The sequence below is a fragment of the Leuciscus leuciscus genome (genome assembly GCF_965113295.1).
Source record: "Leuciscus leuciscus genome assembly, contig: SUPER_11_unloc_9, whole genome shotgun sequence".
Lineage (NCBI taxonomy): Eukaryota > Metazoa > Chordata > Actinopteri > Cypriniformes > Leuciscidae > Leuciscus > Leuciscus leuciscus.
In genome coordinates this window covers 309,715-335,863 of record NW_028118538.1, presented here as the reverse complement: position 1 = coordinate 335,863, position 26,149 = coordinate 309,715, and the positions used below count along the sequence as shown (strand labels likewise).

Genomic DNA, 26,149 nt, shown 5'->3' with positions numbered 1-26,149 from the left:
CGTTGAGCAGAGAGATACATGCAGATCGCAGAATTCATAAAACGCGTCGCCATAGCAACTAACATTCGAATCATAACATGCATGCACGCCCAGACAGCGACCGGTTCGAGTGTAAATATATATGCAGTCAGAATTCATAACCTACATAGCAACTAAAATTCGAACCACGCATGCACGCGCACATCGACTCTGATTTATTAAATAATTGCAACCTTAATGTTGACGTTTTCTTTAATATGATTTTCATTCTTTCAGACCAGTTTTATTATTAAAACCCGTGGAAAATGCGCGCAAAAAGGCACAAGAGAGAATAAATCGGACATCATATAAATTAATAATTAAATTGGCCCTTTTCCGCATATATATCAAGGCCAATCAGCTTTCAATATCACTAATACACCATCCAACCGGTTAGTAGTAGTGGTGAAGAAATCCAAATTATTTTTGAATTCTCTATTAAAATTGTTCACAATTGCTACCCAGTTGAGTTAACTATAAACGTGCTAAATTTGCTCTGCAAGTGAACGTCGTCTTGTGGTGCCATCTTATATATTTTTTTAATAATATTTATTATCAATGTCAGTGGTCTGGTCACTTCAAATTGTTACGTTGGTTTCACTTTGTTTTGGTCCATTTAAAAAACAGCCTAAGCGAATGTTATATTTGTTTATTTTTCTGATTCATCACATTACAATAAAATCAACTGTATTTAGATGGGAAAATGATTCTCATCTGTTTCATTTCATTAGCCTCCAGACTTGCTTAAAAAAAACAAAAAAAAACAGAACCATTAAAGCTATTTTTGTGACAGTAACGTCATATAATATATAATATTATAATATTGAAAGTATTGATTTTAGAAATATATCTTATTACGTATGGTATACATAACATATTGTGCTTTTTATTTATTTAGTTAAATTACAAACATTTCAAGTAGCCTACAATGCAACAAAAAAACTAAATGAATACAAGGCACTGTAAATACAATTCAAAATGTATAAACCAAAGAATAACAACAACAACTAAAGTATAAATGTACATAATAATAATAAAATAAAAAATAAATAATAAATACAGAAATTAAAGTTTATAATATCAGGGCAGTTATATGTATTTGAAAAGCTTTAAAATTTGTATTGTTTTTATAAGCTTTTTGTTTTGTGATCTCATGTTTAAAAGATATTCTAAGTATATTGTGAGATCAGTGTTATAAAAGGTAATATAGGAGGGTTTCTTTTGAGTTATTTTTGTCTTATGGATATAAAACTTCGCCAAAATAATTAAAAGATTAATGATATAATTTTGTTTTTCAGAAAAAGAATTCACAAATCTAATGACTAGGCAATTTTAAATATTAATATTACACATATTAATTCCATTGGCTGGTCCAGCAACCAATCGCATTGCATCTCGCGTGGGCCGAGGTTCCGTATCTGCTTTACTTTTCGAAATGGATGATCCCCATGGAGGGAGAACCTGGATTTGTAAAGTTGGGACGGTTGTTTTATTCTCGATATGAAAAGTGTTGCCACTCCCATTTATTGCACATGTTCCCCCGAAATTATATTGCACGACCCGTAAATATGCAGGCAAACGCGGTTGCCTACTATATCAGTCGAGCCAATAGTGCGGCAAGATACTGAAATAGGATTATTATTAACCAATCAGATGTAGCTTATTTAGAACAGCTGTTACACGTATGATTCAGCTTTCGGACACGAGCAGCAGTTGCGGCGGCAGCAAATTGACCATCGCCAAGGACATTATTTCTGTGATTGTAAGTATTCATTTATTAGAATATGATATCTATATAAAATGTTTGTTTTGTACGCTGTGTTGTTAAGCGTCTCGTTAGTGTCGTTTTAACCCTTGTATGGTGTTCGGGTCTGTAGGACCCGGTTTCATTTTTTATCAAGAGAAAAATTATACGATTCATTTTTTTTCAATCTCAGACTCATTGGCCTTGGCTCATTTTCTGTGAAGAATATATATCTGAACACATTTTCAATGACCACACCACACACACACACACACACACACACACACACACACACACACACAGGCTGTTCGGCTAGACCCGGGGCTAATAAAAGTGTGGGAATTGTAGGTCCTGTGTACCTTTACTCTGTCCTCCTCCTGTCAGAGCATATTGTTATTGTGTGTGTGTGTGTGTGTGTGTGTGTGTGTGACGTGTGTGTGACGTGTGTGTTCTTGTATATGGTTTATGAGGACACAAATGTGTATAATGACATGGGTATTACAACGTAAACATGGTTTATGAGGACATATGTGTCCTTCTAAACCAAACGGCTTAAAAAACATACTAAATCTGTGATTGGTAGGTTTAGGGGTAGGTTTAGTGTAGGGGGATAGATTATACAGTTTGTACATTAGAAAAAGTAGGAAAAAAATATACTATGGAAGTCAATGGTATCTAAAACTGTCTGGTTACTCACATTCTTCTAGATATCTTCCTTTCTGTTCAGCAAAAGAAAGAAATTCATACAGGTTTGAAACAACATGAGGGTGAGTATATGATGACAGAATTTTCATTTTTCGGTGGAGTATCCCTTTAAAGGGTTAGTAAGAAGCCAATATTCTAACCGGAGAGCTAAGAGCTCAAGTTAGAACTGCATGTAATAGAAACAAAATTATAAGTATAACTATCAAACATAGTATTTTGGTTATTTAACTTTTAAAGGGGTCATATAATGGTACATGCACTTTTACAAGTTGATTGCACTGAAATGTCTGTTGGCAGTGCCTGTACACAACCATCCTATCATGATTAAAATCCATCCAGTGGTTTTGTTTTAATCTCCTTATATGTTTGACCATCTATGAAATCAAGCCGTTCGATATTGTGACGTCATAAGATCGTACGCCCCTCCCGCGATTGTGATTGACAGCCGTGCTTCAACACAAGACCCGCCCTGAGCAAGCTGTGACAGCCGTCGTCATAGTAGTCCGCCATTGTTGATATGCTGGAGTAGAATGGCGTCTACACGATTGTGGTGTTCTGTTCTTAGATGTAATAAGGAACACAGCAGTCATTTGGATGTTCCTAAATCTGAGCCGTTATAGATGCAGTGGCTGAGTTTTGTTTTTGAAGCGATATGCCCAAAGGATATGCCCAAATCCTCACGGGGATTCCCCACGATCGTCCATGCTTTCATGTTTACGCGAATCATTTCACACCAGACAGCTTTACAAACGAGAAAAAACGGATCGGTACCAACGTGTTACTGCTGAACCTCCAGAAGATGTGAGTGTAATGTTTTATTAACCTTTATATTAGTATTTATATTAATCTTTGCGAAATTTGCAAACCTTGCTGCAGGCTTCACGATGAATGCGTCTAAGGTTTACACTCAGGGTACATTACAGCATGTTTTCTATGTACGACGTTCTCAATATAATTCATAATCCCACGTTTATAATGAACAACGCGTGGTTATTGTGTTACAAACGGTGTACGCACAGAACAGAGGGGCGGGGTGAGCAAAGCTCATTATCATTTAAAGACACATGCACTGAAACGGCGTGCTGAAAACAGAGCTGTTTTTGACCAGGTAAAATTAGTGTTTTCTTACAATACTAATGAGAATTTTTAATTAAAGTATATTACAAACTTTTAATTTAGACCCTAAAGAATCATATTAGCTTGTACAAAAATGGCATTATATGACCCCTTTAAAAATATATTTTATTGGATATATTTTATTGTATTTTGGTTAACTGGCCGGTATTTTGAGATCGCAATAGACGTGAAGGACTATAATGCGTTAAGAGCTCGCTCAAGTACTGGGGAGCTAAACCATAGTGCTTAACATAACCCATAACATTACTATAGTAGAAGTTTGGGGACTAAACACATAAATAGAAACCGGTTTATTCCACGATCTCGACACCTCAGTGTGGAGATAGGGAAAAAACGGCATGCCCGACGAGGAGGCTGAGATATAGAGTTTTACTTATATTTTCACTCTCATAATAACCGGCTGGCCAGTAATATTTAACTTAGCAACAGCACTAGATAAAACCTCCTTTTAAAAGCTCCTCTTTATTCAACAGAGTTATGAGCTGACTTGTTTATTTATTTATTGAAAATTCATAAACATCTGCTTTATTCTTTATATTTTTAATTGTTTTGTTCTCTTAACAAAAACACTAACGATACCAATTCCTCGGAACTGGAAATCGCAGCATGAGTGCCTCATCCCGGGGAGGAGAAACCGCAGAGCGTTTAAAGGCAGAGATAGGGCGGGGCCCGTCTCAAACCCCGCTGTTCGATCCATTTGCGATCCCCAAGATGCGCGTCGACGCCGTGCCTCGGCAGCAGCGGGACCCGCGCCTCGGGGAGCGCGCACCGAACCGTCCTCCTCGAAGAATGGCCGGCGGGAGCGGAGCGTCCTCACGGACAGCTCCTCGCAATGCTCACAGTCAGCCCCCTCGAGAACTGACTGTTGGCATGCTCCACTCCCAAACAAGCAACACAAAGCTGAAATGTGTGTCCTCCCCACCCGTGATATAACGTGGGCAGGGAACAACACAAGGCTTGCTTGCTCTCTTTTGCCATAAAATATATATATATATATATAGGTACTCGATGCAGCGCCAAATGGGAGGAGCTAGAGCTCCAGCTCCTCCCCTCGCTGGAGCTCCAGCTTCACCCCGCTGGATTTAGTGGGCGGGGCCGCGCATGCGCAGGTTAACTTTCTCGCTATCAAAGAGTTACGTCACGATCTGATTTTTTTTCCTGGAATGGGATCAAATATGGACTTTTAATGAAAAATAAAAAAGTTGAATATTTCAGGGCTCGCAAAATCGCCTGCCCGACGTCCCGGGGCTATATTGTTTTCGATTCGGGCTACCAAAATGTATAACCGGCCTGCCCAACGGGCTATCTGAAATACTGTTCGCTTAAGTCTTGTTATAATCAGATTCAGCGCGTTCTTCATCTTCAATCCGCAGTGGCTCCGAGCAGAGCGCACGTCAGAAACAGAGGACAGGGTGTGTGTGTGTGTGTGTTCATCTGAATCTCATTGGTCTGTCAATGTCAGAATATTTGAGATGACCAATCAAATCAAAGTAGGCGGGCTTTATATACACAGAAGCTTCTGAGCGCGAATTTGAGCAGAGCGACTCGCTTTAGTTTACGGTCAAGTGCGAGATAAGATGTAAGTAAACTAAACATTTCATATTTGACAGTTTTTTAGGTCATAAATGTGAAACGAATGACAAAAATGATCAGACAAACGAATATACTTTTGTTGAATTTCGCCATTTTGAACTGAAAATAGGCCTATGTAACGTGACTAATAATTAGTTTGCTGTCATTGTGAGGGGACATTAACAGAGCATTAACAAAGCCGTTTTCATGTTGGGCACAAGATTAATAATGAATGTGTACGTATTGAGAATTAATATACAATTTGTAGCCTTCAGTAAATTAAAGTTCAGCTTTAGGAGGGGAAGAGACAGGGCAAGATGAGGAGACTGAGAGAAAAAGAAAGAGTGATGGATAAGAAGTGAGAGCAGGTATTGACAAATAATCTACTGCCCACTGACGTTGTTTTAAAGCTATTTCTTATCCTTTTTTTGGCCTTAAAATGTCTTGAAATGGACAAAAAATTAAAAAATGTAACCCCCTAATAACCTTAAATGCAGGACCTCTTTGATTATAAAGCCCTGTCTACGGCCCTGTATTAGGAATAAGATCAATAATGAATGTGTACATACTGTGAATGAATTTAATAAACTTAGGCTACCTAGCTTTCCTAGTAGTTTTCAGTAAATTAATGCGTCTGAGAAAATGATTCATAAATCAACCTATCAGATGACCCTATGTTTACTTCACTGACAGACAAAAATGAAAAGCCTATATCAGTCAAAGCTCAGCTTTAGGAGGAGAAGACAAAGAGAATATGAGTGTGATGCTGATGAGGAGAGAAAAATAATCAGCTGCCCACTTACATGGTTTTAAAGCTATTGTTATCCATTTTTTTTGGCCTTCAAAACATCTTAAAATGCACATATGTAGATCAGAGAAATAAAAATTTTCTCGAACCCCCCTGACTGAGTATGAGTGAGTATTAGACCCTAAACTAAAGTGTTACTTTTTAAAATGTTTTTATCATACCCTCATTGGGGGCTGAGTCACAGACATGACTGATTCATGTTCCATACTTGTCACACACATTTCAGTTCAGTCAGAACCAGATGCATATTTGTTGATATTTTGTGTTTTGAAAAAGTTTTTGATTCATTGTTTTGACTCCTAACCAATTTTCTACATTGAAAATTGTCTTTTTATCTGGGCTAGTAAAATTCATTTCGGGCTACCAAAATCTGAAGAGTGCCTGCCCGAAGGGCTACCAGAGATTTAGAAATTTTGCGAGCCCTGTATTTGATAAATAATATTATACTGGTTGTTAAATTCTATATCCACAAATGTCGTTTCACAAAATCTCTTCCAAATGTGAATGCATTAAAAAATGACTTTTCTTTATTTTGTAAATCCTTAAAGAAAATTGATACAGTCCCTGCTATTAAATTCTTCTTACTTATATTAGAATATCAGTTTATATAAACCCCTATGTTAGGGAATTTGAATTGTTCTTAAGTTTGCTTATTTATTTTTTAGAATATTGCAATCAGTATTTACTCATCAAATGTTCTCTCCTGAATCGTATGGTAAATTAACTTATTTATAACTGTCTTAATTTATGTTTCAAGAACAATAGTTATTGCACATAGAGTAAGTCGAGACTTTCTTGTTTTACAGCAGAGAAGGAAGACCAGTCCTATATCAACGCAAGCTAATCGAATAAGTCCTTTGTTTCGGGTGAGGAAGGAACATCTGGTGCCCAAAGAAGACAGAAAGGTGCGCGAGTCCATTGGTATGTCTTGTATTGAAACAATGCTGTAATATGTAGTACATAATTTGATCACAGTAAATTTGAAATCCGGAAATCAACACCAATAGAGTTAATTTCAACACTTTGAAAGTGTATATATGGGAACCACCCACAAAGTGTTAGTTCAACACTTTCAAAAGTGTTGCCTCTCGCAACACCGACACAGTGTAACAATATGAACACTAAGAGAGTAAAATTTTAACACCAATGCAGAGAACAACAACACTGTTACAGAGCTGGGTGCAGCTTTGTAGCAAACACTGGCAGAGTTAAAATTCTACACTGTTCTGGTGTTGACCTAACACTTTAAAAAAATGGAAATGACAATCTTCTCAACTCCTTATAGGAGTCAAATTTTACACCATCCTGGTGTTGATGGAACACCTATTTACAAATAAAAAACAACACTAAAGGAGTTACCAGTTTTTCTCATTAGGGTTTTGCATTACCTACTTTAAAGAACTGTAAAATAAACTAACAATTATTTAATCTGAAAAGAATAAATTCACTTTGAAATAAACACATCACTCTGTATTACTCTTTCAAAACTTTATTCCAGCACAGAGCACCAATACATCTAGCCAGTACTTTAAATTACATGAATACATTTTTTTATTTTTTATTTTTTTTACAAATAACAGTCCAAAACGATGTAAAATAGACTGTCATTTCCATAGGACATTTGTAAATCAAACGGCTTGTGGTAAAACAATTCGTCAGGTTTTTTGTGCAAAAACACTGAAAGCATGAAGATGTTCAACAAACTCTGATTCCATACATGATGGCAAAAAAAAAATTCCATCCATAATAAAAATGTTAACAATTTTTCCAAAGACAGGTGCATCATCAACCAAGTCTAAGCACACAACAAGACCACTACGATACTCCGTACCATGACACTTAACCCACGGTGTGACCGTTAATTCACTTGAGAGATCAATGTGGAGCTGCTCAGAAATAAAATCACCGTTTTCAAGGTCGGACAACAATTCTTTTGAAACAGGGCCAGACTCAATACCTTTGATAGTACAGTGCTCCCAGTGATAGGCAATGGCTAGCTGGTGTTTTTTGGCAAGTGATTTGGTCAGGTTTTTGAAATTTTTCAGATTTTTCTTAAAAAACCTGTGTTTTGCTTCATACCTCATAGTCCATACATGAATTAATGGGCCAATTTGCCTGATGCATTCAGGGTAGTGAATCATAAGGTGGTGCTTTGGAATCAGATTCCTAGAAGGGTACAACTCCTTGAACAATCGATGATGCTCCACTATCAGATGCTTCAAAAATATTGTCATTCCTTCAGAGATGCAAAGAGAAAATATAATGTTAACAATATGTAAGAGGAGCAACATCAAATGCCAGTGCTTATCCCCTTCTGGGACTACATCTCCAAATATGAGAGGGATGTTCCTAATGAGACACAATGTCTGACTTGCGTTGAGTCCAATGCTGTTTCCAGCTTGTTGAAGGTTAACCTTGGTTGGGCGATTATTTTTGTCCAAATAGCCATAGTTGAAGGCATACAATCTTTGAGGAATGGAATCGCAAGAAATTAGATTGCAACTCATGTATTCAAAAAGCAGTTTCACTTCATACTGTGCAACTCCCTCCAGGGTATCATGCATAATATCCAGCACAAAGTTCTCTGATACATTAAAGTAAGTCAAGGTATTGAGTACAGAATTTCTTTTAATACCATAACAGGAGTTTTCATTAGGGTTGTCAGCTAGATACTTATAATGTTCCTCATTTAGGTTTCTGCTACGCAATATCACCCGCGGATCATCCTCACTAAATACTTCCTGTGCTAACACCTTTGTCAGTGAGGCACAGTCTGCAGTAATGTTTCGCAGAAAAAGATTCAACGTAACCAAGAATACCATTTAGACCAAGGTTATCGCCGGTAAATTGCGCAATAGTACCAAAGATGGGCTCCTCAGAAAATGACACCTTCATTCCCTCCTGCTCAAGTATTTTCACATCATCAACCAATGGGCCAAGTATTTTGTCCATGCCATACTTTTTTCCATCCTCAGAATGGAACAAAGAAATTAGATGCATGTTCATTAAGGAAGAATTTATGTGTGCTGGCAGGTTACGAAGCACAAAATATAAACAGCCAAGTTTATGAATCCCATGTTGAGATCCTAATGGGTTTGCCGTTTCGAAATCATCGTAGTAAATTTGGATCTGAAGGGCATTGCTATGGATGGAGTACAAAGGATGGTTTTTGTAATACTGTCCGTCACACAAATCTCGATACGTGTCACTTTGCCGTTTCTCTTGAATAAGATTACACACCTCATTATTCCTAAAAATGAATTCAAGAGTCTTCAGAAGAGGGATATATATGAAAGTGTCATTAACTGGAATCTGTTCATACATTCCAGAGATCTTATTCTTTCTTGTATCGTATCTGACACCTAAGTGTATTTCAGCAGGTTCAACAACCCCCCATTTCTCACTGAAATATTTTCTCCATTTTGTATCGGTATTAAAATCGGAGAATGGATTATGAAAACTATTAAAAACATCTTCAACTGAACTTCTACTTGTGCTGTCAACAGGCACAACATTTAAAATGTTTCCCTTAAACTTGTATGGAAATCAGTGACAAAATCCTCCATGCTTTCAACAACTGACATAATAACACTGTTTGCAACACCGTTACCCTGCAATTTAGCTATTATGGATGCACACATTTCTTTGGAACAATCCCTTGAAACAGAAAAACATTCATGCAAACTTGCATCATTATCTGAACTTTGCTCTGTGTTCGACACAATAAGTGATGCTGCTTCACCGGGATTTGGAGCTTGTTGATTTTGTAGTGATACATTCTCACTGCTTGATGCTACACCACTAAAATGAAATCTAGTTAAAGGTTTTTTAAAACCTGCATAACTTTTAAATTGCAAGCAACAACCATCCTGAGCACAAACCAGCTCAAATTTCTTGCCAGGATACAAACCATGTACAAGTTTAAGGTGCCGAATTAATTTTACTGTTGTAGCAAGCAGCGTTTTACAGATGTAGCATCTAAACATCATTCAATAACTTCGCTCTGAGCTCCTTTACCCTTGGGCTCTCACTTGTGGTGCCAACATCAATTCCGTAGATTGTAGTCTGGAGAAAAGTGTACATATTTTTGAGTGGAAGATCATAACTGATGCTGAAAACAAAATGGACCTTGAAGAGTTCATCAATTGCTGCAAGTGAAGAGGATTCTTGACAGGGGATGAGCTTTTTATCAACCACAATGAAGAACTGACTGATAGCTTCCTTGCTGCTCCCTGTGGCAAGAATGTATGGTTGACGATTCTCTTCCGCCTCAAGATGTTCCTGTATACTCCGGCATGCCTGAATGAAGAAAACAAACAAACAAAAACACAAATTTGATTAATAGTAATGACAAACAAGTGCAGGTTTATCAGTTAGCATCAATTTTAGTCTTTTTAGCTTGATTGAACATTGTACAGAACAAGAGACACTCCAGAAGAAAACTGTATATGCACCAACTAGCTGTTAAAGGTGATTTTTAAGCATGACATTTTTTATTTATTTTTTGTAAGCCATGAAATGACTTGAGACTCGACTCGGACTTCAGCTTAAAGACTTGTGAACATCTCTGGTTTAGATCATTTACATTTAGATAAATTACTATATTTACCCCCATTTACAGTTCATCTAATAGTGAATTATAAGATGGAGAAATTAACGGAGCAAATCTAAGTATAACGCTTATAGCCCTTGTATTTTGTCACCAATAACCTACTTTTTGAAATACCACCACGTGGTCAACAGCCTGAGAAATACTGATCTTGTGGGGTTTTTTTCTTCCTGAAGCCTGGGGTGACAAGAGATGCAGAAGTAGAAGGAAGGATGATAGGTCACTGTCCCATTCTGAAAAACACAAAACATATGTTAAATGTCTACACTACAATAACTAAGTTAAGCAGATTTTAAACCATTGCAAGTTAGTTCTGTACAACTCTACCTGGGGAATCCTGTTCCTCCCTTTTCTCTTTGGCAGATGACCGTAATCTTTTCAGCAGTGGAGTGGAAGTCAAGGTTTCTGCTAGCCTGATAACCTTTGCTTTGAAGACAGTTGGCCACCTTTCAAGAAGTCTGGAAGCAGATTCTGACCCAAAGAGGAGCGTGAAGTCCTGAAGAATCTGAAGCAGTTTGCAGAAAACATGTAAAGAAATTACCATAAAATATTACATTTCTTAACAAGCTAAATGTGTTTTCAACAAAGCAGACTATTTGACAATTCTCTGAAACTAGCATTTCAATGTGGTAAAAAAAAAGGAAAGACAAAATCCATACCAATCCTTTAGTATCCAGGAATTGAGGAAAAACTGAGAGAATGGTGGTGGATTTCTCTGGATCATGGATAAGGTGCTGTCTGTATTCAAACGTGGTCCTCATCTTCTGCATGATGACATCACGGTCACTTGTATGATTCATCAAGGAGATAGCCTCTAAACTTTGGTCATTATCTAGCTGATCTTCACAGTGACACAGCTGTCTGTCAAGCAAAGGGCCTCCCTTTTCCTCTGTTTTTGGATCATCCTTATTTGCAGAAGGTTTTGTCCCCCGTTGTACTGTTTTGAGGCGCCATGACAAGAACCCAGTGTTTTTTTGGCCATCATAAAAATGTTCCTAATGAAATGACACAAATTAAAACTCAAAATTGTAACCCTCCATCGAAAATGACAACTTCTTAGAAAGACATTTCTAAATGATCACAAAAATACTGAATGTTCTAATCTCACATAGTGACTTACATATCCAGTCCTCCCTTGGGGATCTCTGAGTGAGGGAAACAAGGTGATAATTCCCAAACCATAGTTCTGTTTGGTAAGTCGATGTGGGACTCTCCTGAAAAATGGAAACACTCAATGTTACTTCACAATGATGAGAATTGTTTAAAAATATATAACTAAACCACTCTTATTTTCAGAACAATCAACAGCTTATTACTTAAAATTTGTAGCACCCAACTAATATAGTTCACAATTTATATACTATCATAATCAGTAACAAATGAAATAACCCAAGACTATTACATTTTGATAATTACCCTTCTGTCTCAATCATGTGTGCAACCAAGATGTTCACCATCAGTTTTCTCATGTCATCGCTAATTGTCCCTGTATCTTCATACTCCTTCAGCACATTTGCTCCACCTGGTCTTGTGTGTAGAATTTCTTTTATCAACTATAAAAAGAGGAACATTAACCAATTATGTAAGGGATGAAATACATCCAGCCAGTTGTTATAGCAGAATAAACTCCGACAGGCTGATCAGGACATGAAGCGGTGGGTTCTTGAAAATTTAAAATATGAAGGGGTTTTACTTTAGCTCACCTGCCCTCCATCTCTCAATTACCATGACAAAAAAATATATATATATATATATATTTGCACAGATTAACTGTTCACCAAAAGACTAGTAATGTGCGCTAACGAAGTAAATAGGGTCAATTGACCAATCAATTTTCTGTTTTGAAATTTTAAAAATCACAGCTTCATCGGAAGGTTATGAAACTTGGTGACTTTTCTGGCATTAGGTATGTGAATACAAAAAAAATTTGAGGTCATGATCCGAGCATGCTAAGTGGTCGTAAACAAAAAGAGTCACACTCGTGGTCTTCGGTCAAAAATGACCGACCCATAGGAAATGAATGGGAAATTTACAAAAACACAAAAATTCTCTGAATTTTTGTCTGTACAATCTACAAATCGGACACGATTCTAAAAAAAAGTACACCGCAGTAAAGGGGTGACACTCTACAACATCAAGAGTGCAAAAAAATTCACACCCACCCACACACACACACATACAAACACACGTTTATACACATACACGCCAATAAATTCAGATTACAAAAATCTGTTTTGAATTTTTAAAAATCACAGCTTCATCAGAATGTTACGAAACTTGGTGACTTTTCTGGCATTAGGTATGTGAACACACAAAAAAATTGAGTTCATGATCCGAGCATGCTAAGTGGTCGTAAAAAAATTTGTCATGATTTTGGTCTTTGGTCAAAATTACCCCCATAGGAAATGAATGGGAAATTGACAAAAACACAAAAATTCTCTACAAATCAGCCACGATGCAGAAAAAAAGGGCTCAGCAATGAAGGGGTGAAGCTCTAAAACATCAAGAGTGAAAATCATATAATTATAATAATTATAATTAATATATGTATATATAATTAATATAATAATTATTAAAATTATTAAAATAATAATTAATAAAATGTTATAAACCTTGGCAAAAAGTATTATTTGAGAATTTCTAAAAAAATACATTCAATCCACATCTTAAAAGTAAGTAATTTGGTCCAAAAACAACTAGAATTCACAAACATCTCCATTTAGAGCTATACAGGCATCTAGTGGTGAACCCATGCAATAACATGTTTTATTTAATTTTATGTTTAATAAATTGATAAATTTTTTTTATTAAATTTTTTTTCTGAAAGCCTAGTCTCTATTTTACCCATAAATACTGCATAGAATTGTATTTTTTTTTAAATCAAAAGAAAAAAAACAACATTATTTTCAATGGCAAAAAATGGACTATAAATATTGCATTAATATTAATAAGTTCAATCAAATTGTCTCAAAATTCTAAATTAAAAAGAATAAATATTATAGAACAAAAATAAATTGCATTGGTTTTTACTGGGATGGAGGAAGTTTCATTTTTAGGTGTCCGGTCATTTATGACCGGGAAGGCCCCCAGTGTGACTGCTAAACGAAGACCATCAGAGGGTTAAATTAATTTATGACAAAAACTAACCCACTGGTGGTCATTAGATCAGGAAACACATCTTTATCCACCTCTGTGCCAGTGTCATCTGTAACTGTAACTGCAAGATCTTCCGGAATTGAGAACTTCTCTTTCACTGCACAACAAAAGTTTTATCAAATTTAGGCAATGCTTTATTCACAATTTGACACATAAGGATAGCAATATATATATATATATTAGTTTTAGGTTGGTAAGAGTTTTAATGTTTTTTTTTTTTTTAAGTCTCTTTTGCTAATCAAGGCTGCATTTATTTGATTAAAAAATTAAAAAAGAATAATAATAATATTGTGAAATATTATTACAATTTAAAACAGTTATTTTCTGTGTAATATACAGTAATAGTGTAATTTATTCCTGTGATCGCTGAATTTTCAGCATCATTACTTCAGTCTTCAGTGTCACATGATCCTTCAGAAAACATTCTAATATGATGATTTGATGCACACCAAACATTTCTGGTTATTATCAGTGTTGAAAACAGTTTTTTACATTTTTATTTCAGGATTTTTTTTAAAAGAAAGTTCAAAAGAACAGCATTTATCTGAAACGGAAAGCTTTTGTAACATTAAACACTACCGTTCAAAAGTTTGGGGTCAGTAATAATTTAAATTTTATTTTTTGGGGGAAAATAAATAACATAAATCAATAATTTTATTCATCAAGGGTGAGTTAAATTGATCAAACGTTACAGTAAAGACATTTATAATATTAGAAAATATTCTATTTTAAATAAATACTGTTCTTTTGAACTTTCTATTCATCAAATAATTCTGAGAAAAAAATTGTACACAACTGTTTTCAACATTGAAAATAATAGGTAATGAATGTTTGAGCATCAAATCATCATATTAGAATGATTTCTGAAGGATCAGACACTGAAGACTGGAGTAATGATGCTGAAAATTCAGCTTTGATCACAGGAATGAATTACACTTTACTATATATTACATAGAAAACAATAATTTTACATTGTCATATAATTTCACAATATTAATGTTTTTTATTTATTTTTTTATCAAATAAATGCAGCCTTGGTGAGCAGAAGAGACTTCTTTTAAAAACATTAAAAATCGTACCGATCTAAAACTTTTGACCGGTAATGAATATATACACATAATTATTAATAACGACTTCATTACTTACCTTCTGCTATAAATATATCAAAGCAAGCCTCTGGGATTTTTATGAACTTCTTCTGATGTCTAAATTGTGCTTTGACTATCATAGTGATTTTACCTCTGAACTCCTGTGGGAGAGGAATAAACATCTTACTGGGTTGCTAACTTGCTATAAATAAAATTTGATTCAATATGAAACCATTTTTCTTTTTTTAAGTGATAAAATAAATTACATTTCAAAATGTCAAAACATCAAAGATGCCATTTTCATTTTCTCCATGTAAACGCAAATTTGTGAAACCGACGTCTTACGCATACACATTACGAGATCAATATATTGATTGACTACTGTCCACGTCTGACTTTGCTCCATTAAATATGAGTAAAATGTACAAATAAACAAAAATAAATCAGCTGCATGTGAACAAATCTATATTTTTTTTTTCTTTTTTCTGTCCGTCGACTCTCTTTTTTTTTTTTATTGCAGAACTTACACATAATTACAAGCTCAGGGAAGTGAAGCAAGGTTGTATCTCTTAACAATGAACAAACAATGAAACGAGAAAAAAATAAAAAAAAATAAAAATAATAAAAATACATAAATATCCTGGATTTGTAATTATACATACAAAAAAAGAAAAAGAAAAGAAAAGCATAACAACAAGGTTAAGTCATATCTTTTAATAAATCATCATAATGCATCAAAAATGTTGCACTTTTTTTGTTATTTATAAGTCTAAGGGAAGAAATAAAATAATTAAGGTCAGCAAGAAAAAGAGGGAAGCTCAAAGGAGACTTAAGCCATTTTTGCTTGTGGATGAAGAATTTTGCATATAAGATAAGGAAATTAACAACATGTTCAAGGGACATCCGCTTTGGGTTTTCATAATAAAAGATAATCTCTTTAAGAATGAAGGTGTGGGTCACATTTGTAGGGCCAAAAACAAAAGCACTTAAATTAGCCCAAAATCGATTGGTTACATTACACTCACAAAATAAATGGGGGACAGTTTCCTCAACAAAACCACAAAAAGAGCAAGTCTCATCAATATCAGAATATTTAGAAATGGAAGAGTTAACAGGATAGATTTTATGAAGGATTTTATAATGAATTTCCTTAACTTTGTTGGATACACAAAATTTACTAGGCAAAAGCCAGGCCTTTCTCCAAATTACATTTGTTACAAGGGATCCCCAATAGAATTTACCCCTTGGAGTAACTTTTCTCTTCATTTGAAAAATTGAGCGAATATGTCTGTTGCATTTTCAATCTAAAAAATCTATCTCGCCCAAGCGTAAAGCCGGATAAACACTATTACCTTTACTGAAGTTAAGGTGATTTTTAATTAGCTGAATTAAAGGTAGGGTAGGTAATCATTTTTCTAAAAAAAAAACATTCCAAATTTGTTTAAACTGTCTTTATATACCAATACATAATTAAAATGTAAGTACTCTGAAAAAGAAAATTTAAAAATCGAGTGACTGTAGACCTTTTAATCTGCAATAAACACAGCTCATTATTTCCATTCACTCCACCCCCTCCCTTCTGAGCTCCTTCCAAAGCCACGCCCCCAAAACACATGAACGCGCGACGCCAAACGCTCAGGCTGGAACAAGACGCATTTATTACCTGAGACGAGTGGAGAGGAAGGAGCGCAGTACATGCAGTGACATCATGTCAGAATCACATGTAATAAAATACCTAACTTTATCACTATGAATATAAACAAATAAGATTTCTTTTAGTACTCACTATCAAGCTAGCATATCGATAATGGTAAAGTTTGATTCGGTAACGAGCTATATTTATAAGGCAAAACTAAAAACAGGTTGCATTGATACACGTTTTTCCATTACCATCAGTTACACTGTGATGAAGATGAATTTCGTGTAAGATTCATAACATATACGGTGTTTTGCATGTAAGAGTTTCCATGATGAAAACATTGTTGACTCTAATGAAGACTAACGTACACTCCGAGTCCGGAGAAAAGTACCGCATCGTCGGCTCGAGGACAGGTCCGGGGTTGAGGGCGAAGCAGAGGAGGTCGTTCAAGAGTGCGGGCAGGGTCCGAGGAAGTAGTTTTTGCCTTGTTTGCCTTCGCTGACTGCATATGCAGGTGCTTTGAGCTGAATATTTCCGGGAACGGTGACATGTGATGAGTGCACGCAGGGCAGCGCGCGCAGTGGGGCTCGGGGCGGGCACGAGACATGAAGGCATCTGATTGGTTCTTTACATTCGCACCGAATGGCAGTGATTGGTCAGAGTTTTTACTGTCCTGCAGCTGCTACAGAGGTCTGATTTTTTTCATTCCTTTTTCTAAACACATAATGTATTGACTACTATCAGGATGGAAGGACCATTTCACCCAGTATAAAAAAAAGTGTTTCTGAACAGGATTACCTACCCTACCTTTAAGCCTGCTGGGATAGCTTTTATCAAGGTATTATATTCCTTTGGTGGAACTGGAAAGTTATGGTGATTCAAAAATTGCTTGTATGTTAGAATATGACCAGAATCATCAAAGACAGATAGAATGCAATTAAAATTATTGTTAAACCATCTAGGGAATATAACGGTTATATCCGCGTTATTCCAAAGGAGAACTTTGTGGGGGGAAAAGCAATGGACAAAACACAATTTCCACAAGAGAAGGCATTGCTGATGAAAGTTAGATAAGGAGATGGGTAACTTGCTAGGTAAAAAGTTACACTTTAATAGGAAAGACAGGCCACCGAGTTTGTTGAAGATATTATTAGGAATGAAAAACCATAACGACACTGGATTCACAAGGCATCTTTTCAGCCAGTTTACTTTAAAGGTGTTTATAGTATCAGCAAAATCTAAAAAGTCAAGGCCACCTTCACCTCTGGAATTAGAGAGTACTACTTTTTTCAATTTGTGAGGCCTATTTTTCCAAATAAAATCCAAAAATATTTTGTTAATTTCCCTTATAGCTTTATCATTGATAAACAAAGAAAGAGCAGGGTATACAAAGCGAGAGAGCCCTTCCACCTTAGAGAAAAGGACTCTACCGTATAATGAAAGATCTCTCTGAAGCCAGATGTTAAAGACGTTTTTAGTTTTTGTCATTTTATCAGAAAAGTTTAAAAGATGTCTGGTAACTGGATTTTTAGTGATATGGATACCTAGATATTTTACACAGTTTTTAACAGGGATCCCCTCCAATGATGTCTCCTCTATATCATGAATTGAGATCATTTCACATTTCGAAATATTAAGTTTTAGACCCGAAGCACAAGAAAATTGTTCCACCAATTCCAGAGCATTAGGTAACTGTTTTTTATCCTCCAAGAATAGTGTGGTGTCGTCAGCTAACTGTGCAATTTTAAACTCTCGATCAAATATAGAGATTCCTGTCAAACTTTCATTTTGGTTAATCCTTAGACAAAGTAGTTCAGTGGCTAAAAGAAATAAAAACGGGGAGATTGGACAGCCCTGTCTGACTCCATGATGGATGTCAAACCTTTTGGATGTATCAAAGTTAACGATCACTGAGCTGTTAATATCTCTATAAAACATGGTTACAGTATCAATAAATGATTTACCGAATCCAAATAACTCTAGAGTGCGAAAAAGAAATTTGTGTTCTAAGGAATCAAAAGCTTTTTGAAAATCAAGAAAAAGTATGAGACCGTCTGAGTGAATTAAATTAGAGTAATCTAGCACATCTAATACTAACCTTATATTATTAGATATGTGACGGCCTTTCATGAAGCTCGACTGAGATTCTGAAATAATGTTATTTAGACCAGTACGTAATCTTTTAGCATAAACAGAGGCTAACATTTTATAATCTAATGTTAAAAGAGTAATAGGCCGCCAATTGTCAATTAATAAAGGGTCCTTGCTTGACTTGGGTATAAGGGATATAACTCCCTGTTTCATTGTAGAGGTCATCTCTCCCTGACTGATGCATTCCTTATACATATGAAATAAAGGCAATTTAATAAACTCCCAAAAGTGAAGATGGAATTCTACTGAAAGCCCGTCAATACCAGGGGATTTACCTATTTTCATTGAGTGCAGAGCTTGATTAATTTCCTCTATTGACAAATCAGCGTCACAAATTCGACTAAACTCACGATCAATAATTGGTATACGGTGTTTAATTGTATTAATACATTTCTCACAGCTGTCATAGTTAAATTCAGATGTATAAAGATTGCTGTAAAATTTGCTAACAAATTCTGATATTTCTTTAGGGTCTTTAGAGGTAACTCCATCGATGTTAAGCGCTGAAAGAGCTTTCCTCTGACCGTTTCTTTTTTCCAAGGCAAAAAAATAGTTAGAATTCTTCTCCCCCTCCTCAAGCCATTTCACTCGAGATCTAATATATGCACCTTTGGCCATCTCTAAATAAGCTCTGTCGAATTCCAGATTTAATTTTTTTTATTTCCATATCTTCTTCTGTAATCTTATCTTTAGCTAGTAAAACATTAAGTCTATTAACCAACTCTGAATCGGTTTTATGTTTAATATTTTTAAGTTCCTTACTTCTTTTAACTGCAATATATCTAGCTTTATATTTAAAGAACTCCCAGTTTTTTTTTTATAATCTCTGGTTGATCCGGTAAATAATTCTTTGGTAAGATTGATGATACTATTATTAAATTGTTTGTCTTGTAACAAGGTATTATTAAGTTTCCAATAGCCCCTCATTCTCGGGTTATCATTGATGTCACTCAATTTTATTGCAACTAATTTATGATCTGATAAGGGGGCAGTGACATGAGAAACATCTTTTACATATTTAAGGATAGAAGATGAAATTAGAAAAAAGTCAATCCTAGATCTAAGAGATAAACTTCTATTGGACCAGGTAAAATCTTTTGTAGAAGGATTAAAGAACCGCCATGCATCAGTAAGAGAGAGATCGGAGCACAGGAAAAAAATGTGATCATTATTCATCCTGCTATCAAGTCTAGGGGGGTATCTATCCAGGTGATCGTCCATACATTCATTCAAATCTCCCCCCAAAATAAAATAAACATTATTTTATTTTTTGTGTAACTTTTTAAGCTTGTCCACTAGATGAGAGAACATTACTCTATTGGATGCACGAGAGTTGTGTCCATATACACAACAAGCTATAAAGGTGGCGTTATCTTGTTTAATTACAGCACAAACCCATCTGCCTTCATCAGAACATACAGTTTCTAATACAGTCCCTTTAAATCTATGTAACATTATAGCAGTCCCAGCCGAGTGGCTGCTGCCATGGCTAAAGAAAATTGAGCTTCCCCATTGCGTTCTCCAAAATGTAACATCTGTTTCCCCTGAATGAATTTCTTGAAGAAAGATAAGATCAGCTGCACTTCTTTTACAAAACAAAAAAATTGCTTTTCTTTTCAGATTGTCCCGCAAACCTCTAACATTTAAAGTTACAACCGACAAGGAGTTAAACGAATACTCCATAACAAGAACCCCTAAACAAAATGAGAAAAAACAACAAAAAAGTTACTTTCTTTAGACTAGCTACCAGAATGTAAAGGGAGAGGTGGATAATAACCAAAGCACATGTTATCGAGGTGATAAACAAATAAGGAGATTAATAGTAAAGGTAACAATAATTAAAGAAGAACAAAAATAGTTCCTATTTGTGCACAACTCAAAAAGTTTTTGCACAGTTTATATTGTTAGTCGTCAAGTTTCATCTTTTCGATTTTTGCATGAGAAAAGTAACCAGTGCAAGCAGCAGCTTGGCTTACACGACATCAGCATAGAAGATTTGTTTCCCATCAATCAAAGCAAATGAGTTGCGAAAGGTTGCCTTCTTGCCCTCCTCCCTTGCCTTCTTCACAAGAGGCCACAGCTTATCCCGCGCTGCTCTATCTTCAGGAGACAGCGGCTCCGAGAGACGCAGTTTATTGTCAGTTAGAAACTTGCAACCTTTAGCAGCACTCCAAATGATGTCACGAATGCGGCGCTGTGAGAAGAGAATTATGATCGATCTGGTCTTTCCATCCGTCCGCTTCGGACCCAGACGATGAACGACATCGACACTGTCCTGTAGCCCGTCTCCGACTCCAGGAGCAATCTTCCCTAAGATGTTGAGGACCACACTTCGGACATCCTCATTGTCTTTTTCCGCAACGCCGTGCAACTTTAGAAACCATCGCCAACTGTAACGTCTACACTCCTGTACACTTGCTTTCAGTGATTTGTTTTCCTTTCTCAGAGCGTGGACCTCAGATTCCATATGATCGAGAGCCTCTTTATGCACGCCAACATCCAAAATAAGCTGTTGTACCGTCGCTGTTAGACTTTTGACTTGTTTGGAAGTTGCCTCGGTGGTAGTTTCAATCGCCGAAATCTTCTGGAACGTTTTGTCTAATTTAGAATCAAGCTCACGAATAGCCGCCAAGACATTCTCATTCCCGTTTCCACTAACGTTAGATTCTGCGCGTTTAGTTTTTTTAGCAGCTGGCCTCTGAGGAGTATCCGAGAGGGATGTGACAACAACCTCATTGTCGAAATTTGGACATGTCAAACCACTGTGATTCGGTATCTTTCTTAAGTTTAAATCCAGCACTACTCGAGGCTGATGCTGAATTCTCAAATTGATCAGTTGAGCCAGATGCGTCGGAAGACATGGTGTCAAGCCAAACTTGTTTAACTTTCTTCTTGCCTCTTTTTCCCATGCATAAAGATGTCAAATCAGAATCATATAACGTTTTCACGTATTTTTTTCACGTTATCACCAGTCCGATTAATAGGTTATATCACCACTTCACCTTTATTTCCCTGAAGAGCAAAGAAACACTACCACCTACACCGCCGCCATCTTGGCCTCACAAATCTATATTAAATAAAGCAGCACCATTAAAAGCTTCAACCGCCATCTTCTATTGCATCAGCTGCAATACAGCCTTGCACTACAGCGTCCCAATGGTTAAACCGCGTTATTGCAGGCGTTATTAGTTGAAAATATCTGTCGACAATATCTGTTTTGACGTTTATCGATAATGTCGACTACATTTTTCAGCCCTAGGGAGATGAGTGAAGAGCTGTGCCTTATTTCTAACGTTACCTATATTTCACGACGAGTGTTCCACACAGTGTTAGAGCGAACACTAACAAATATTACTGGATTTCGTTCCTTAAAAGGCAACTGAGAGCTTTAATTCACTACAAAATGTTTAATTAATTGCGTTTGACACCCATATTTGGCAGAAAATAATACCACGCAGATCAATCATTTCACAACATGATAAACTTAACGTTACCACAGTTCAGAACCACGACTATCACAGAACCACGGTCAACGAAAGAATATTCAAATTAAAATCATAACAATTAGTTTTAGTCCAGTGATCTTCCTGATAGGCCAATTTAACGTTACTGGTAGAACACTCTAGAAATTCAACAGTTCACCTTGTAAAATGGCCTGTGCTTCGCGCGCGCAAAACTTTAGGCTTTGTCGAGTGTGCTCAGAAAGAAAATGCCTGTGAACGTGCATAAAAACAATTACAGTGCGTGAGACGTGATGATAGAGAAAACTAAGCTTAATCGAGGCTTTACTACCTTTACATCATTTATAAAGTGGCATGACATTGGCAAAAATCAAAATACAAAAATCAGACGTCAGAGCTCGTTGGCTGTCTAATGTTAATTATTCATTATTACAGTGATTTGTGATCGAATAATAGATTAAACTAATAAACTGTATACATTGAAATCAATTTACAGTCTGATTTATCTGTATTACTATCAAGTTAAAGTATTAGACTTACCCCACGCTTGACTCTTCCACAAGTAAAATGGCGTTCGCATGTGGTCTGGACTCTGGTTCAGTCAAAACGACGGTTGCACGTAAACGGAGGTGTGGCTTGGTTAACTCTAAAAGAGAGTTATGTTTGCAACAACGCAAAATGACACCAACTCTTATTTAAAATGGACACTTCTGGTGTTAAACCCAATCTGTTTAGTGTTGATTCAACACTTTATTTTAATACTTTATTGTAACACTGGAAAATCAACACCGGTCAATTTACTGTGATGTTGACAATTTTACATTGTACAGGTTATCACTTGGTTTTTGACCAAGTGAAGCTCTTGAAACAATTCACAGAAGAGTATGTAGTCTGGAAAGAAATCAAGCATCACTGGCAAAGGCTCAAAAGAGACCATGCCTTTCTTAAAAATCTTTTAAAATAGGTTGCTGTTGATATAACTGTTTTTGTTCAGTACTTCGCTTATATTATGTGCTGCAATATTATATATATATATATATATATATATATAATACTTCAATGTGTATATTATATAATGTACTGACTGCTGCTTTGTAAATTTATGTAAGGAACAGGCAACTCTGGCCCTTTGCATTCTACTTTTTGAGGTTAATTAAGAGTTAACCTCCAACCCTAATCGAGCACATCTGAAAATTTGAACCAAAGTCTTCAGGTTTACTTATAGACAATAGGCAGGAGGGTTTGAGGTTGGAGCTAAATCTGCAGGACAGTGGACGCTGAGGGCCAGAGTAAACCATCACTGCTTTAAATAACGCAGAACATAAGCTGACCCGACTGTCCATTAAACAACTTCATTTGAATGGTTTGTGTTTTTTGTTTTACTTTCAGACCAGCACTGGAGAACGCCTGACAATGGGATGTTGAGACTTCTTCCTCTGGTTGAGAAAAAGCTACACCACATCAGTGATCACATCTTCTGTTCTTCAACTGAACAAACTGTTTAGACGAGGTAGAAGAACACGAACATGATAGAGACGTACAGGGAAGAGCAAGAAACCAGTTTAGCTGTGATAATGAATCATTATTTCCAACACAATATCAAATCTGTTTTCTATAGGTGACTGAATATGATTCTCTGGCACTCGTTTTGTGGCTTCAGCAGCTGTGAATGGATTCATATGATGGTAACGTATTTTTGAAGACACATTTTTATTTATCTTGAATCTCATTTTTCTTTATGCTGCTACTTTATCAACTTTATGCTTTGTCCTCCAATAAAGTGTTGTTTAATAAAGTATGGCGACTATTGTGTATTAAAAGTGGTGTTTGGTACAGTAAATATACATTTTTATTTGAGAAATTTTCATTTCTTATTTCTTTAGTTTAATTAATTTAAAAATAACTACATATAATTAATAACTTATAAATAACTACATATAATTAAAAATAATAATAATTACAACTGGCCTGTTGGAGTATGCTTTTACTTCTACAAAAAGGGCAGATTAGGTACCTAGTCTTATTATTTTTTATTTCATAAATTAATCAGATGATTTAGATTAATTCACAAATAACACACACGTAAATGCGGTGGACAAAAAATAAATAGGGGTGCACTATCTAAGCTTTCACATTGCCTTTTAAGTCTAGTAATTTACATAATCATAGCAGACGCTTTTGTCCAAAGCAGCTTTAAAAGTGAGGAAAACAACGAAACCGTTATAAAGATAAAATAATAATAGGCTACATAGATACGTTTCAACCGTTTTTAGAAACAGACACACACACACACACACACACACACACACACACACACACACACACACACACAGAGTGTGAGCAATGTTTACGATAAATATTTAATCATAATCACGACAAATATTAGAGAAAAATACAATATGATGTATGCCAGAATCTTGCGCATCAAAACAAACTTGTCCTTCCTCCATCACGGTTGAACTCGCACTAGATCCAGCAAGGGTGAGCTCGAGCTCTAGCTCCTCCCATTTGGCTCTGCATCGAGCACCATCTCACCCGCCTATTACGTCTCGTCTTTCCATTGGACTGGTTATACACGTGCTTCACGACGCAATCACGCAGGGCGTTCCCACCGCGTCTCGACGCAGCTCGAGTTCCCTTGAAAGGGAAGCTGATGTTTCGCCATGTAATCAGACAGTCGATTCCTAAATTCCGATAACAAAATATTAGTAAGTATTTCACAGAAACTTTTATAAAACCGTAGACAGGAATGTGTGTACTAGCTACTTGATGGAAAAGATGGAGGAGTTTGTGAATCGGTTGGATATCTAACGTTAGACTAAATTTGGATCAAGGGGACTTTTTATGTCTTGAGGCCCTTTACAGGTGACGTCCACATTAATACTTTTTTTCTGAAAGGACGTGTTTGACATTTTTCATCCTGTAGTAAAGGAACGGGGTTTCTTTTGTGTATCGTGCTGTAAGTTAGGCTATGTGATGATTTTTCAAATTACCTTTTTGAGTGAACGCATCGATGTCATTATCTATTTACCTCCAACTCTCATGATCAGATCAATGATAAAGATGTTTAATTAAGTTTAATTACTTTAGTTTTGTGTTTGTTCGTCATTTACATCCAGAGTCAGTGGAGATCAGACTGTTTCAACTGTTCAGCTTCATCATGGATGACAGACAAACATCCAGAGATGAAGATTTTTCTCCAGTTTGCAGGTACTTTAAATGAATACATTAAATAACCCTTTATAGACCCATAATAAAAGAGATGTCTGTTTTAAATTAATTTCTTGAAAACAATGTCTAAACCCTCCTCAAGTGCTTTTCATCCAAACAGTATGAAGATCTTGCATATGATGATTATCATCAAAAACTAATTAAATCTGTTCTGTTATAGTTCAGTTCAGCAGGAGAGATCAGAACCAGCGCCCAGCTGTGTGTCTTTGAGGAGTGACAGGTCTATGGGTCATCTAATAGATTTTAAGAATGACGATACACAGACTGATCTCAGGTAGGCTACAACATTTCTTAAAGACATGATTAACATTTTAATATTATGGTGTTTTGTATTTTGTATTTATGATATTCATAATAGACATTGTCTTCACCTGATGCAAGAGAGACATAATCTATGAGTGTTCCAATTTCATGGCTTGGAATCAGATAAATAGCATTTTATTGAAAGAGATGCTTATATTATTTGAAACACCCAGCTTTTGTGGACATTTTAAATGGACTGCAGTCCTTTTTGTTGGTACCTGGGCGTTGTGGAATTGCAGGTAATGTGCAGCAGTGCTGCTGTGGCCTTACATGTATATTCAGAGCTCAAAAAAATACCCTATTCTATATTCTGACCTCAAACCCATTATAACCTCCTCCAAAATGACTCCTCCAAAAATGACCAACAGATGGTATCAATGTAATACAATTAAAGGGGTCATATGACGGTTCTAAAAAGAACATTATTTTGTGTATTTGGTTTAATGCAATGTGTTTATGCGGTTTTAGGTTAAAAAACAAACATACTCATTATTCTACACATACTGTACATTATTGTTGCTTCTCTA

At 35.9% G+C, this 26,149-nt stretch overlaps 1 long non-coding RNA gene across 1 annotated transcript; it reads left to right on the top strand.

The window, feature by feature from the left end:
• The first annotated feature begins 1,597 nt into the window (after window positions 1–1,597).
• Window positions 1,598–23,627, top strand: LOC309510305. Its single transcript, XR_014210303.1, has 3 exons — window positions 1,598–1,780; window positions 6,791–6,905; window positions 23,478–23,627. It is a non-coding gene; the product is annotated as an uncharacterized lncRNA (long non-coding RNA).
• The last annotated feature ends 2,522 nt before the right edge of the window (window positions 23,628–26,149 follow it).